Here is a 15,592-nt window from a genome sequence, read left to right as displayed (position 1 = left end):
CCTAACCGACTGAGCCACCCAGGTGCCCCTATTTGTTTCTATTTTTGCCCTAAATTCTTGTTTAACTTCGTTTTTCTTTTCTCATGGGTTTAAACAGTATATATTGTAACGAGGTACTCTGCCGCTGAAATTGTTACCTAATAATACCTCAAACTCTAGTGGCTCGAACCACCGCACAGCATGCTTCCTGATTTGGGCCATAGTACTTGCTAGTATTTCATAATTACTGAAACCTTTCGTCCCAGAAGATAAATCATTACTTAGGTATCCACAAATAGTCCCACAATGTTGTCTAAAACACTAGAATGTCTTGTCTGAACAAATGTTGTTTAATAGGTTTTACAATGATACTGCGAAAGCTAAAATGGACCCTTGGGATGATGGTCTAGAACTAATACATCCTCTCATTTTAGTGATAAAGACATTAAAGCCCAGAAAAGAGAAATTGCCCCAAGTTCACACTCAGTATACAGCCTACCTTAGAGTCAGTATTTGTTCAACTGCATGGAGACGGCCTTCTTGAAGATAAAGATCAGAAAAGGTACCAAGAATGCTTGGATCCTTCTTTACATCTAAATGAAACACAAGAAATTATGATCATGATGTTAAGAAGGAAACTGAAATCTGCCATTAACGACATTATGGATCAAAAAAGGAAAACGATCTTTTTTTAATAATCATTTTTTCAAAATGACAAGGCTCATTCCTTTACAAAACCACCTTATTTGTAGATCAGCCAATAGCTGACCAGCAATTATCCTTATAATAAGAAAATAAAATCTGAAATGGATTAGTCCTGTGACTTTATGGTTGTAGAGAAAAAATACAGTGAAACCTATATATGATAAATATGAATAAGAAATAAGATGAATGTGAATTAGAAATACAATGAAACATATTGTTTGACTAGCATTTAGTATGATCTACTTGGAAAATTGAGGTTACATTTTTAAATTGTCCTTGTCTTAGAATTGTTCACACATATTTATTACAATGCCACAGAACACATGTTTAGGTACAGTTTACCTAAAAGTAAAAAGAATGACTTCCTTCAGAAAGGTAGTAGTAACATTACCAATAAGGAGAAAGGTATTTTCTTTTTTTGCAGGGTTTTTCCCCCTCTTTTTTAAATTTATCTTTTACCTTGTTATAAAGGGAATTTATTGGGTGAATGTTACCACCATGGAGTAAAATTTCTGCAAAAGGAATATGCTGTCCTTATACATATATAAGAGTCAACAGAGGGGTGTGGACAGTTCAGTGCTCTACTAGTCTTAGTTCTACTGCTTCATGATTGTGGGACCTGTTTCATTTATTAAGTGGAGATAATACCTTCCCAGTTACCACACCTTGGTTGTGAAAATGAAATGGAACAATATTTATGAAAGAGGTTTGTAAACTCTAAAATTATATGTTAATATGAGATGATATTGGTATGTTAATATTTATTCTAGAATAGGTTTGGAAAAGGCATTTTTCTCCAAAGAAAAAGGCCATATTGCACTATTAGGAATGAACTAGCAACTGTATGTTTGATATAGATTCAAGTGCAAATGGACTAGTAAGTTTTGGCATCCTGTCTTGAAACCTCCAGAAGAGGGGTGCCTGGGTGGCTCAGTCGGTTAAGCGTCCAACTTCGTCTCAGGTCATGATCTCACAGTTTGTGGGTTGGAGCCCCGTCTGGCTCTGTGCTGACAGCTGAGAGCCTGGAGCCTGTTTCAAATTCTGTGTCTCCCTCTCTCTCTGCCCCTCCCTTGTTCACGTTCTGTCTCTGTCTGAAGAATAAATAAACATTAAAAAAATAATTTAAAAAAAAGAAAGAAAGAAACCTCCAGAAGAGATTTTTTTTAAAAAAACATGGTATTAAAGTGATGGACATCAGAAAGTGGGTATAAGAAATATGAAATCTAAAAGAAAATGCAGATATTTAATAGGTCTTTATTTCAAAATGTATACTTCTCTACAGGTAGTAACAACAGCTAGTCAACTCATTTGTTTGGTTCATAGTGCTTATTGGGAGGGGAGGGGGGCAATGAGTTTCAATTCCTAGAACAATTATTTAGAATGCCCTACCTGCCTACTTGACTTTCTTATGAGTTAAAATAAAAATAGACAAGCTCATATCGAAAACTACTATTAGAATAGTAACTTAAAGGCATACATTACCAACAATTTGCACACTCCATTTTGTAACTCTCATACACTAGCCATAGATGTATGAACTGTACTTTTTAAGAAGCAATTTTGCAATTTTAACAAATTTAACAAAAATTTTAATTTGAACATTTTTTTAAAATTTGTATATATTTTGAGGTAGAAGTTCCACTTACAAGCATTTGTCTACAAAATTGTTTGCATAAGAATGCAAAGATGTATGAACAAAGATGTTCAATACAGCATTAATTTTATTGAGAAATTGGAAATAGCCTAAACATTCATCAAAAGGGGCTGGTTAAGGGGCGCCTGGGTGGTGCAGTCGGTTAAGCGTCTGACTTCAGCCAGGTCACGATCTCGCGGTCCGTGAGTTCGAGCCCCGCGTCAGGCTCTGGGCTGATGGCCCAGAGCCTGGAGCCTGTTTCTGATTCTGTGTCTCCCTCTCTCTCTGCCCCTCCCCCATTCATGCTCTGTCTCTCTCTGTCCCAAAAATAAATAAACGTTGAAAAAAAATTAAAAAAAAAAAGGGGCTGGTTAATATGTACTGACATGGGAAAATATCTAGTATATAATAGGCTAAAAACTAAGTTATGTAACATTATAATGTTATGTTATTTATATAAAGAAGTGTATTTTGATATAAACATACCTAACAAGGTTAACTGTGACTGCCTGTAGAAGGGAAAGTTTGAAGAGAATTAATGAGGAATTTTTAAAAAATACTGTTTGCTTCTTTTAATGAGGTTATATTAGTTTCTTTCATAATTAGAAACTTACTAGCCTTTTTGGAGGTTTTTAGACATATGTGCTAACTCTTACCCTCTTCTTTACATTCTATGAATTGTGATACACAGAATCAAAGAGAAGCAGCTTAACTGAAACAACGAACAGTTGAAAGTCACTATTTCTACTTTTGCATTCTGTCATTATTTACAAGCAAATATTGATCAGAATGAGGAAAGAGCACTATAATTTATTATACTTGTTTATGAAATGACCAACCAACGACACATGCTTCATTTTTTGAAACTATAATTTCTAAAAATGGCATGAATTATGTGTGTCTACTTAGGGTAATACAATAAGGCCTAAGATATTTCACATTCCATAATTAAAATGCTGTTTCATACATTTTTTTTCAATTTTAGCTAACAAAAAAATGACCATTATTCCCCTGTCTTAAATTTGTTTGATCTTGTTTTGGGTTGTTTATTAATGTGGAAAGCTTTAGTGTAGAGGGAAGGTGAAGGAAACTCTATCAAAGCTACTTAGATATTAAACAAATAAAATGAAAACTTATGACTAGAATATTCATTTTAAAATGATATATTATTTCAGTCCTTGTCTTTTTTTTTTTTTTTGACTGGTATAAAACACATAAAATTGAACATTTTAATGATTTTTAAACATGCATTTTAGTAGTGTTAAGTATATTTACTTAATTGTGAAAGCTGTCATTTTTTTTTAATGTTTATTTGGTTTGAGAGAGCAAGAGGGAGAGATAGAGCACGTGCACAGGGTAGAGGGGGCAGTGAAAGAGGGAGAAAGAGAATCCCAAGCAGGGTCCACGCTGCCAGCACAGAGCCCTACACGGGGCTCAATCCCACAAACCCGAGATCATGACCCAAGCCGAAATCATGAGTTGTATGCTTAACCCACTGAGCCACTCAGGAGCCCCAAAGCTGATATTTTAATGGACTGGTTTTCACCTTTTGATCTATTTATCCATATTACTATGCACAGTAAGACTCTTAACTTGCTATCATCTGGGCACACAAAGTGAGTAGCTTTTATACCAGTTATATAATACTGTGAATTAAATGTTTAGTTCATAAATCTATCCGTTAAAAGAATTATAAAATAAAATATAATTATAAACTAAAATATATATATTGTTGTCAACAATATATATTATTGATTCTTAATATTGTTGAGTTGTTAACTAAAAGAATTATAAAATAAAATATAAATATAAACTAAAAAAATATATATATATATATACAGTTATCAACAAATGAAACAAACTAGTGGCTGTGCAAATTAGTAAAATTAAAAGAATTCTGAAAATTTTCCTAGAGAGAATCCAGACTTTAAGTTTGTCATTAATCTCATCAACACAGGGCTCTCAGAGAATCCCTTTGCCAGTCTCTTGAATGAGCTAAGAGGACGAAAGGGTCATGCCAACTGGCATCATATAATACAGAGAGAACCTGCTTCATCAGGTAAGAAGGGTGTGTTGGTAGGGCTAGGATGCATCTAAATAATAAAATGTTTACTTTTTCATATCTTTGTAAGATTTAATTTTGTATATTGTATATGGGGAAGTTTATGTTATTATAGATATGGTGTGATTTTTAGATGTGGTTTAAGAGAAACTAAAGTACTTTGAATAATGTAGAATCAGAACTTTAGAGCAAAGTGATTTTAGAAATCAGATAATCTAGTCATTGCCATCTTTTTAATTTGGTATATATACGCATAAAAATTTGTGTATGTATCTCCATATAAATGTATATCTAATATATTTTTGTCACTCTTCATTCCTATATTAAATATTACTATTGTTAACTTATTGTTTTTTAGACAAAAAAGAATATGAATACTAATTTTTAATATATTCCACCTAGGTAAGCCACCTGTGCACCCCTGAAAATCCCTGACTTCATCCCACACTCTTCTTTAAGGTTTCTCAGTGAGTTACTGATAGAGGTGATACTGTGGCCCAACTCTCAGTTTGATCCTATGTTTTTCTGGGTTTTCTTCTTCCCATTCTTGCTGTTGAAAGGGTTAATTTCTTTCATGAAATACTTTACTTTGGAAAGAAAGTCACCGTGTCTGGCTCATGATTGATACCTGTTAAGTGTTTATTTTAAATGATTTTGTGTAATACTATCAAGAACATCATTTCTCCACAAAACAACTATGCTTCCGCTTTTGTTCCAGCAATTCATGGTTCTTGAGATTGGAAACTGCTAAGTTTCTTTGCTTTAAAACATCCTTCAGCATGTGATTAGAATCAAAGACTACAAACCACCTTATTCATGTTCAACTCATCCTGCCAACATGTGTATACTGCAGGTCTTTCCTTATTAAATTGTTCTTTGGATGTCACCAGGGAGTAGCTCTGGCCTAAGGCGGGTAATCGACACAATTGCCAGGAGATGATCTTTTGCCAGAGTACGTTTATCCCTAGTACAGTGGCTCCAAAGACAAGATTCTCTGGGGCACATGTATTCTTGTAGACAAGCCCACATCATCAGTAGCCTTGGTTTTCCCCAGAGAATTTTAACCCAGATTTGAGCTTTCTCACAGAGCTCTAAGAAGGCCTAGCTATTCCTCATGAGCAGCTTACCCTGCTCCTTTATACTTCCATCTCTATCCTTCAATCAGTTGAGCACCCAGACATTCAGACACTAGATGTAGGCTGCCATCTCCCCAAACCCAGGTCCTATTAGGAATACACTTACAGAGTCAAAGAGAGGTATTGGGTAAGTGGACCAGTGGATATAACATCCTTCCTCCTTTTCCTCCCTGGGTTTCCCACAACAAACAGGAGTGAGCGCATGCTGTTCCCCCCAGCAGCAGCCCCACATTTCACCCCAAGTGAGGCTTTTATACTCTTCTCTCACTTCTCTCCAGTTGGCTCCATTGAGGCCTGCTGTATCTGGGGCCTGCTGTGTTCACTCACCAAGGTAGGCCTACTTATCACAGAAAGATTGCCTCACTTTCTGATCTGTCCTCCTAGGGGATAATTATGAATCATCACCTTCTCCTCTCTTAAGCTTATTTACCTCTTATTGATAACTCCTCTGGGGCTGGAAGAATATTATCTTCATCTCTGAGTTCTTACTTGAAGTGAGAACAAATTCTTTTACCATTTATGAAAGATTTTTATTCAGAGAAAGTCTTGTATTGAATACATTAATATTTAAGCTTGCCCATATCCTCTCTTCTTTAGACCCATGCTCAGGTTTATCTCCCTCCCCTCTCTGCCTGGCCTTTAAGGACAAGTCCTATGTAAATAGAATTATCTATTTATTGTAATACTGGAATTACCTATTTATTATAATTTATTGCATTTTCATTTTATGAATTCTTATCTAAAAATCCAAATATTGACTTTAAAAAATTATATGTAATATCCTTATTTAAGGACAAATACTTGGAGAAATGAAAAATTCTATTTAAAAAAAAAGTTGTAAGAACAATTGCAAGGGGGTCCTAAAATATTTTAAAATATTAACAAGTAATTACAACATTTTGTTTTATGTAAGTTTTATTATGCAAGAATCACAAGACAGGCCGGGAAGACATTTTCTTTTCAAAAAATTGTGGCTGCACATCTACGTTGTCCTTGGATATGTAGAAGCCTTGCTGAGCTAAATTGTATGTTTCTTTCATTTAGTAAAGATTTTTGCTATTTTTCCTTTTCAAGTAGACTTTCAAGTTCTTTTATTCTCAGATTTTGAACTTTATATTGTTCTTTTCATCAAAATGCACAGAAGGACTGCAGCAGGGAGATGACAAATGTCCAATTCTTTTGAATAGCATCAATATAATTTAATTATCTTAGGTTTTGCTTTGCTTTGTGTTAAGCAAAAGAAATTAGACAGTGTGTTTAAATGCCAAATGACATTTTATATACTATTAGGAGATTTTTTGGTATATGAGCCCATATCTAAGCACAAATGAAAATTGCATAGTTATGTATTTAGTATATTACAACACCTTATCCATTTATTAAAGGTAGCTGAGTACTTATCTAAATCATAATTATAAGATAAGAACATAAGCTGTAATTTGAAAGGTGATTCTTTGGTGAGCCTTACTTTACTTTTATGCTATCTAGTTCATATATATTTTCCATTGGGATCATATGGGGTTGATATTTTAAAAAGATAGCCATAAACTTTTTATCTCTTACCAGGATTGGGTTAAAAAGGGGTAAGGGCATTCCTAGTATAGATCAATATGCTGTAAATAATTCCAGGATATTCTCACCCTGCTCCAGTGTCCTAAAATATTCCAATGTGAGAGGAAGACTTCATAAATTAGAGTCCTCATACAAATATTACCAATGATGCTGTAGAAATTGGAGTCAGAGATAGAATAGGTTAGGGTGGATGATTTCACATCAGGTGGGCCTAAAGGAATCTTCACTAGAGGACTCAAAGACATGTTCTCTGAAATATCTGTGCTATTAACAATTATATGTATGGACTCCCTGCAAACTAGAATGATTGCAGATAATGGAAAAACTCAAGCATAATACTCAAATTTTAATGGAAAAGGGAAGAACTGAGAGACCACACTTTGTTTAGTCTTCTTCTTTGAAATACTATGGTGTTAATCTTTGAAAAACAATAACAACCAAAAAACCAAAAAACAAAAACCAGAAAATCATAATTTACAAGTCCACAGAGGGTGGCCAAATATCTATCATCCAACATGGATTTATGAAAAGCAATCTTACAAAATAAACTTATTTTACTTCTTAAAACAAATAGGTGGCAAAAAAAAATGTAATAGTAGGTTTGGTTAGATATATGATCATTGCTGACCCTATGAAAAATTGTGATTTAGGGAAAACTCAATTATCTGCTCCAGGCATTGTTTAATATATTCAGATTACTCGTACACATACATACAATTTTAAGTTCTGATTCATCCACTTAACATTATATCATAAACTACATACTATTATTTCTTTTATGTGACCAAGTTACTAAGGAATCTGAAGTTGTTTGGGGTATGTACTAAAATGCTTTATTTTTCTCTAGTCATCGCTCTACTGTATTATGTTTTCCTAGAGTACATTTTCTGCTCTTTTAAGTTACTCAAAGTCTAGGGGCACCTGGGTGGCTCAGCTGGTTAAGCATCTGACTGTCGTTTGGCTTAGGTCATGAACTCAACGGTTCGGTTCGTGAGTCAGGTTCCACTGGTGTTGGGCTCTGCTGGCAGTGTGGAACCTGCTTGGGATTCTTTCTCTCCCTTTCTCAGCCCCTCCCCTGCTCGTTCTCTCCCTCTCTCTCTCAAAATAAATAATAAATAAACATTTACAAAATTTTTGAGTTATTCAAAGTCTAGCCTATCCTAGTTAAAACTTTGGTGTTTTATTTTTTTAATTGTTTTTTTAATGTTTATTTATTTTTGAGAAAGAGACAGAGTGCGGGGGGGGGGGGGGGGAGGCAGAGAGAAATGGAGACACAGAATCTGAAACAGACTCCAGACTCTGAGCTGTCAGCACAGAACCCAACATGGGACTCAAACTTGTGAACTGTGAGATCATGACCTCAGCCGAAGTTGGACACTCAACTGAGCCACTCAGGTGCCCCAAAACTTCGATGTTTTGAAACCTCCTCCATTGCTATCTAGACTTATAGCCATGGGGACTTGAAATGAGGAAAGGAGTATAGTCAATTTTTCAGTCATTCTCCTTCTTTAAACCCCTAAAAATTAGGTTGCGGGATGCCTGGTTGGTTCTAGTATATTTTTTCCTCTTTCCTTCTCAACGCGAACTCTTCTGGTGTTGGCTAGAAGTAGGAAGAGAGGAGAAATGAATCTTGCTACTTAACTACTCTGTTTCGGTCATCCCTGCTTCTTTAGTTGACAATGACTGCCATCAGTGCCCTGTCTCTCATATAGCATGCATTCTTAATTTATTCAGTGGGCTTCTGAAAGCGGCTTCTGTTTTATTTATTTATTTATTTTTATTTTTATTTTTATTTTTTTAACATTTATTTATTTTTGAGACAGAGAGAGAGCATGAACAGGGGAGGGTCAGAGAAAGAGGGAGACACAGAATCTGAAACAGGCTCCAGGCTCTGAGCTGTCAGCACAGAGCCCGACGCGGGGCTCAAACCCACGGACCGCGAGATCATGACCTGAGCCAAAGTCGGACGCTTAACCCACTGAGCCACCCAGGCACCCCAAGGGGCCTCTGTTTTATACCAATTCCCTGAAAAGAAAACTCTGGCTCCTCACTGCTTTTGTCTCCTTTGTTAGTAGGTCTCTCCTTTAGATGGAATACTGCAAAAGCAATCAAGCCCCAATATCTTCCTGTGTAATTTGTACTGTAAGAAATTCATGTATCATCTCTTGTATGACAATCATTGTCCCCAACACAATGGGCACACATAGACCTATCAGTCATCATATAATCACAGGATGATGGGGTTTAAAATGCTAGCCAATGCCAATGCTCTTCATATAATGTGGGGTAGAATGGGGAGTAAGAATAATATAGTGTAGCTGCTATTGAACCCTCTTTCTGTAGGTGCCCATGAGGCCTAAACTACTAATAACTTCTTTTTCAGTCCTTCATTACATGCTCCCTTATCCCTATGAGCAGCTTAACTGGATCTAATTCTATATCTAGTGCAGTGCCTAACCCTTAATTCCCAAATGATCTGAGTCCAGTATAGACTTATCTTTGTTGGGTTGGCTATAGAGTTGCCTCAGCTGGGTTTTGGACATAGTCATCCTTGTCTCATCATTTAGTTTCCCTTTGATGATTGGAATTAATCACCACATGGCTATGGTGACCCCTCCTGCCTTTAACTCTGCAGTTTGAGAAGCCCCAAATGGCCAGGGGGCAGTATTAATTTCTAATTCATCTGAACCTTGGTGGTATTTCCTGATGGAAGCATTCCTCCCTTGGATACAGGACCTCAAAATCCATGAGCCCAAAGCTGTGGGGAAGGGAGGCAGAAATTTCTCCTGTGGATTATTTGGTGTGATAGTGACAGGGGCCATTTTCACCTCTTCCTCTTGGCTCATGGAGCTGTATTTCTGGCTACCCTTTTTACCTCTAATGTTCTGATATTTCAAAATGTGCCTTGGTATTGAAACTTTTTCATTCATCCTGGATACACAGAGGACAGTTTGAGACTCAAAACTCCATCTTTTGGATATGGAAAATTCTCTTATTTGTTTATCTGATTTTTCTCCTATCCTTTTAAAACTCAATTTTTTGTGGAACACTTGATAATCAATTATTGGGCTCCTTGGATTAGTTCTCCATATTTAAATATCTTTCCTCCTTTTCTTTGTGTATTGCTCTGCTTTTTGAGAGATTTTTTGCAAGATTTTTATCACAATCTTTTTACTAACCTTTTTATTACACTTATTACCTGTTTAACTTTGGAGAGGTAACTACACGTCTCAGTCTCAGTTTCCTCATCTTTGAAACAGAGATAATAATATGAGATAAGCCTAGTTCACAGGATTGTTTTGAGGATAGATTCGTATTTTGAGCTTAGGATATTGTCTGATACAAAGTAAGTACTCAGTAATAAATATTAGTTAAAATGAGCTATGCATCAGTATCTTTTTTTTATGTTCATGTATTTTTGACAAAGACAGAGACAGAGCATGACCAGGAAAGGGGCAGAGGGAGAGAAGGAGACACAAAATATGAAGCAGGTTCCAGGCTCTGAGATGCCAGCAGAGAGCCTGACACCCAGATGTGGGGCTCAAACTCACGGATCGTGAGATCATGACCTGAGCCTAAGTCAGACACTTAATTGACTGAGCCACCCAGGCACCTCTATGCATCAGTATCTTGTGAATTTGGTTAGATTAAGTGATCTTTGGGTCATTTACAAGATGATTTCTGACCTCTGGAACTGATGACCAGATATCCTGGACCTCAGTAACTTCACCATATTGGGCCTTTTTTGAAATATCTAACAGTTGGCCTTCAGCAATCATGCCTTTCTCATTATACCCTTTAAACTCAACAATTGAAAACTTATTTTTTTTATTTATTTATTTTGAGAGCGAGGGAGAGAGTAAGTGGGACAGGGGCGGGGCACCTGGGTGGCTCAGTCGGTTGAGTGTCCAACTTCCACTCAGGTCTTGATCCCACAGTTCATGGGTTCGTGGGTTCAAGCCCTACATCGGGCTCTGTGCTGACAGTTCAGAGCCTAGAGCCTTGTTTGGATTCTGTGTCTCCCTCTGTCTCTGTCCTCCCCTACTTGTGCTTGCTCTCTCTCTCTCTCTCTCTCTCTCTCAAAAATAAATAAACTTTTTTTCTTTTTTTTTTTTTTTTTAAAGCGGGACAGGGGCAGAGAGAAATGGAGGGAGAGAATGCCAAGCAGGCTCCATGCTGTCAGCACAGAGCCAGATATGGAGCTCAGTCTCACGAACCGTGAGATCATGACCTGAGTCAAAATGAAAAGTTGGACACTTAACCAACTGAGCCACCCAGGTGCCTCCAAACTCAACAGTTTTTAAATCCCTTCTCCAGTTTTTCCTGTCTCTGTATCTGTGCTTACAGGTCTATATTTTAATTTAATGTCTTGTAAGAAACTCTTATTCTTAAAAAAGGGAAGTGATTGGGGCACCTGGATGGCTCAGTTGGTTGAGCGTCCGACTTCATCTCAGGTCATGATCTCACAGTTTGTGAGTTTGAGCCCCGTGTCGGGCTCTCTGCTGACAGCTCGGAACCTGGAGCCTGCTTCACATTCTGTGTCTCCCTGTCTCTCAGCTCCTCCCCTGGTCATGCTCTGTCTCTCTCTGTCTCTGAATAATAAATAAACGTTAATTTTTTTTAATTAAAAAAAAAGGGAAATGATGGGGGCAAAAGATGATTTATGAAGATGGTCTGCCCCAGAAGTGTGTATTCATTCTTTTATTAAACGTTTTTATAGACTAATGCTATATGCCGACCCCTGTGCTAATTGGTAGAGATAGAGAGATTTTTGTTTTCTCTTTTTCTTAATTACTTATAATGAGCGTCTATCATGCTCACGAATCTATGTGAGTTGACAGTCTGTTGCAGTATTTTTAAATTGGGCCATGAAACCAATTCAGTATGTTGAAACCAGAATTAGGAAAAAAAGGAAGGAGACTAACACAGAATAATAAATACCAGAGTATGTTGCATATAGTAAAGTTAGATATTGTTTCATGAAATTTTTATTTCAGTGTGTACTGGGTGGGGTTAGGATTAAAAATATGTATTTTTTACTATATATGTCTGGGTCAATGAAGTTTGAAAGCCACCAGTGGAAAAGACAATAAGCAAAGAAGTGATTATAACACAGTGATAAATACTGTACACAGAGGGAAGCCTACCCTAGTCAGGGAAAGGGGATGAAAGATTGTTTTCTGAAGAAGATTCTTGAGCTGTACCTTAAAGAATATGCAGTGTGGAGTAAATGTGGAGTAAAATATTCTCAAAGGATTAGCACAAAGGAAATAGCCCTAAAATCCTTGTGACTAAAGGAACAAGTATGGTAGCAGTAAGACAGAAGATTTAACTAAAAGGGAACAGTTTGGGAAGCTTCCATTCTTCACCATACTGAGGAGTTTGGATTTTGTGCTGAAGTCAGTAGAAAGTCACTGAAGGATGGGGAAGAGTCAAAATTTAATTTCTGTTTTAGATTGAATACTTGACAGCACTGTAGAGAATGGATTTGAGGATAGTGATAGGAGTCAGAAAGTGGAGAACTAGAGGCTTGGAAGAACAATCAAGAGGCCTAATGAAGCCTATTATAATGATGATAGGAGATTTTAAAAAGCGCAGAAGGGGGTGGAAAACAAGGGACTGGGTACCTATTCAGATGTGAGGGGTAAGGAAGAGTCTGATACCCAGTTTTCTGGCCTGAGTAACTAAAGCAATATAGGAAATATGAAAGGACTAATGGCTTGTGGTGGAGAGATCAGCTAGGAATAATCAACAAACATTTAATTAGTACCTGGATAGCTAATGTCAGGCATTGAGATAAGTGTTAGGACTGAGGGTGTGGATGAAGAAGGGAGGGTAAGGGGAATAAGACATATTCCACAAGGAACACAGAGAAATGGTAAAGTCAGGAACAAGTAGTAAATTACAGTTTCTATGAAACCTTCTGTATATTATCCAGCTTGAACCAATTTTTTCATTTTCTAAACCTATATTGCAGAAATTTACTACATAGCTAAGCATATGCATTATAACTTAATGGTTTTACCTATGTTTTGTTTTCCCAATACATTGTAAGATCTTTATGGAGAGGGATAATTATGTTCCCTTCATATTTCCTACTCATAGGTATCAATAGTAGCAGACATGCTGCATCTAAGAGATGGATTAGAGGGGCGCCTGGGTGGCTCAGTCAGTTAAGCATCTGACTTCAGCTCAGGTCATGATCTTGTGGTTCATGAGTTCAAACCCCACATCGGGCTCTGCAGACAGCTCAGAACCTGGAACCTGCTTCAGATTCTGTGTCTCCCTCCGTCTCTGCCCTTCCCCCACTCACACTCTCTCTCTCTCTCTCTCTCTCTTTCAAAAATAAGTACATATTTAAAAAATTAAAAAAATAAGAGATGGATTAGAACTTCATAGCCATATCGAATTCTGTATGACAAGATGCCCTACCACCCCTTTAAGGTTCCCGAGTATGTTTAAGGAAAGGGAGATTTGTCTCATCTGCTACTAAGCCTTTGCTTCTCTGTGATCCATGCCCCCTGTTACCATTTGTCATAACTTGAATTGCACTCACTTGGCTTCTGTTTTGCACCTAGAAGTCTGAGTCTACTGTATTTGATGAAATGATATTGTTGCTTTTGCCACATGGATCTCTGTGAAGGGGTGATATGAGGAAGGTACTCTTCCCATAACTGCGCCTTAATATTATTCCCTACTATCAACACAAAACTTGTTTTATGTAAGGCTTTGTTGAAGGGTTGGGGATGCTAAAATTATATAATTGCTGACTACCTATTTTATTACCTATCTCTATCCTGAACCTTCCAGGTAAGCTGTCCATCCGGGATGATAGAAGAACAGGGTGAGCAAACAATGACTGTTTCTGTGCTTCTTTCCAAGTAGTGATAGTTGATAATATAGGATAATATAGGAAAGACCATATAGAGATGTGTTACTCTGATTTCTTCCAATGCCGACTTGACCAGAATCAGGGAAGAAGCAGCAGCTCAGTATTACCTATTATCAGTATTACCCACAAACTTCTTCAGAAGTACAAGCTGTCATTAACTATTTTTATGTGTAAGTATATTCTTTACTCTTTCTGACATCTTTCGCAGTACAGAGAGGTTATGGTCCTCTTATGGACTCAACTCTTAATTCCTGTTTATTTCATTTTCATGTAGTTTTTCCTTATAATACTGTCAGTACCTTAAAGTGGTATTCTGTTGTCAGGGCTACTGGGAAAGGAATATGCAGAGTACAACTTTGAGACCTTCAACAATTCTTGGTCAAGTTCCTTCTGTGTTCTCAGCTTCATCCTCTTCTGATTAAAAGAATGCCAACCATTCCACAATTCTGCCCAATTTTCCTCCTTGATCTGTCTCTTTCCAGAAAGGCTTCCTCTCCAAAGTCTAGCTGTTTCATACTGTTTCTCCAGACTTTCTAACTTAAACTTCCTGATTATTTGTCTGATCAGTACAATTTGATACTGGTCAATATTACACCATTTCTTTATAGTAATTCTTCAGAAGTTTTTCCTGTGCATACCCCAGTTCCTGGATTCCTTGTCTTGAGGGTTGTGGCCCTTTCTTCCTCAGTGAGTCCTTTCTGTAGGTCTGCTGCTACAAATCTTCTTTCCCCTTTTTGGAAACTCTCTAGGATTTCATCCTTCTCCCAACAGGGCAATCCAAGGACACAATGACCCATTACTGAGTATTTCCTACCAAAGTCTTGGGTTTCTCAGTCTAGATTTACACTGTAGGTACACTTAAGCAGGACAGTTTCAGTATAGGCTGGTAATTTCCAAGATTTCTGTCAGTATGTTATACAAATAAACTTCCATATACTTCCTCCAGTTTTCCCGTGGGTAAGCATTAGACCAAAGAAACACATACACACAAACACAACTTCCATGTAATCACTGTCTGAATCCACATTAAGGAGAACATTTTTTTTTTCTCTCAATTCAACGTAGTTTTCAGATTCCCCTGTCCATAATAGAGATACATTATTTGTCAAGAAGTTTCTTGACAAGAAGTTTGTCAAGAAGTTTCTATTCCCTACTGTCCAACAAGGCACAGAGGCCTAACAATGTTTAAAAAACAAGTCCCACTACAATTTCTAGCCAAATGATAGAATTATGTACCTGAGTAGCCATATTTAGTAACACAAAGACCCAGTACAGTTTCCCAGAAAGTTTTATTATGAGAAATTTCAAATATATGGGAAAATTGAAAGTTTTACAATGAATTCCCATATGCCCCTCAGTGAGGTGTCACATCTCTCTCTCTCTCCCCTTCCTTCCCCATCCATTCATCCATCCATCTGTCCATCTGTTCATCTGTCTCTCTCTATCCAGTCTTCAATCTTATTTTTTTTATGCATTTCAAAGTAAATTTAAGATACTAGTACTTTTCCCCCTAAATACTTCATTAGCTACAATTCAGTATTCACAGATAGTTTTCCTTTGGAGGAAATTTACACACAATGAAACCTTAAGTGTACATTCCCTAAGTTTTGGAA

The 15,592-nt window shown here is 36.9% G+C and overlaps 1 protein-coding gene across 2 annotated transcripts in view; it reads left to right on the top strand.

Moving 5' to 3' along the window:
- The window catches only part of SLC25A12 (solute carrier family 25 member 12), a 209,464-nt gene that overhangs the window by 82,543 nt on the left and 111,329 nt on the right, over positions 1-15,592 (top strand). The window contains exon 1 of one of the 2 annotated variants that reach the window (XM_040475384.1): positions 4,289-4,376. The exons of the other annotated variant lie outside the window; for it this stretch is intronic. The gene's annotated coding sequence lies outside the window, so the exon portion shown is untranslated. Of the gene's footprint in view, positions 1-4,288; positions 4,377-15,592 lie in introns of those variants that run through there. 2 annotated transcript variants of the gene reach the window in all.

Source organism: Herpailurus yagouaroundi, unplaced genomic scaffold, assembly GCF_014898765.1.
Source record: "Herpailurus yagouaroundi ecotype Mexico unplaced genomic scaffold, PumYag 140, whole genome shotgun sequence".
NCBI lineage: Eukaryota > Metazoa > Chordata > Mammalia > Carnivora > Felidae > Herpailurus > Herpailurus yagouaroundi.
This window is presented reverse-complemented; position numbering and strand designations above follow the sequence as displayed.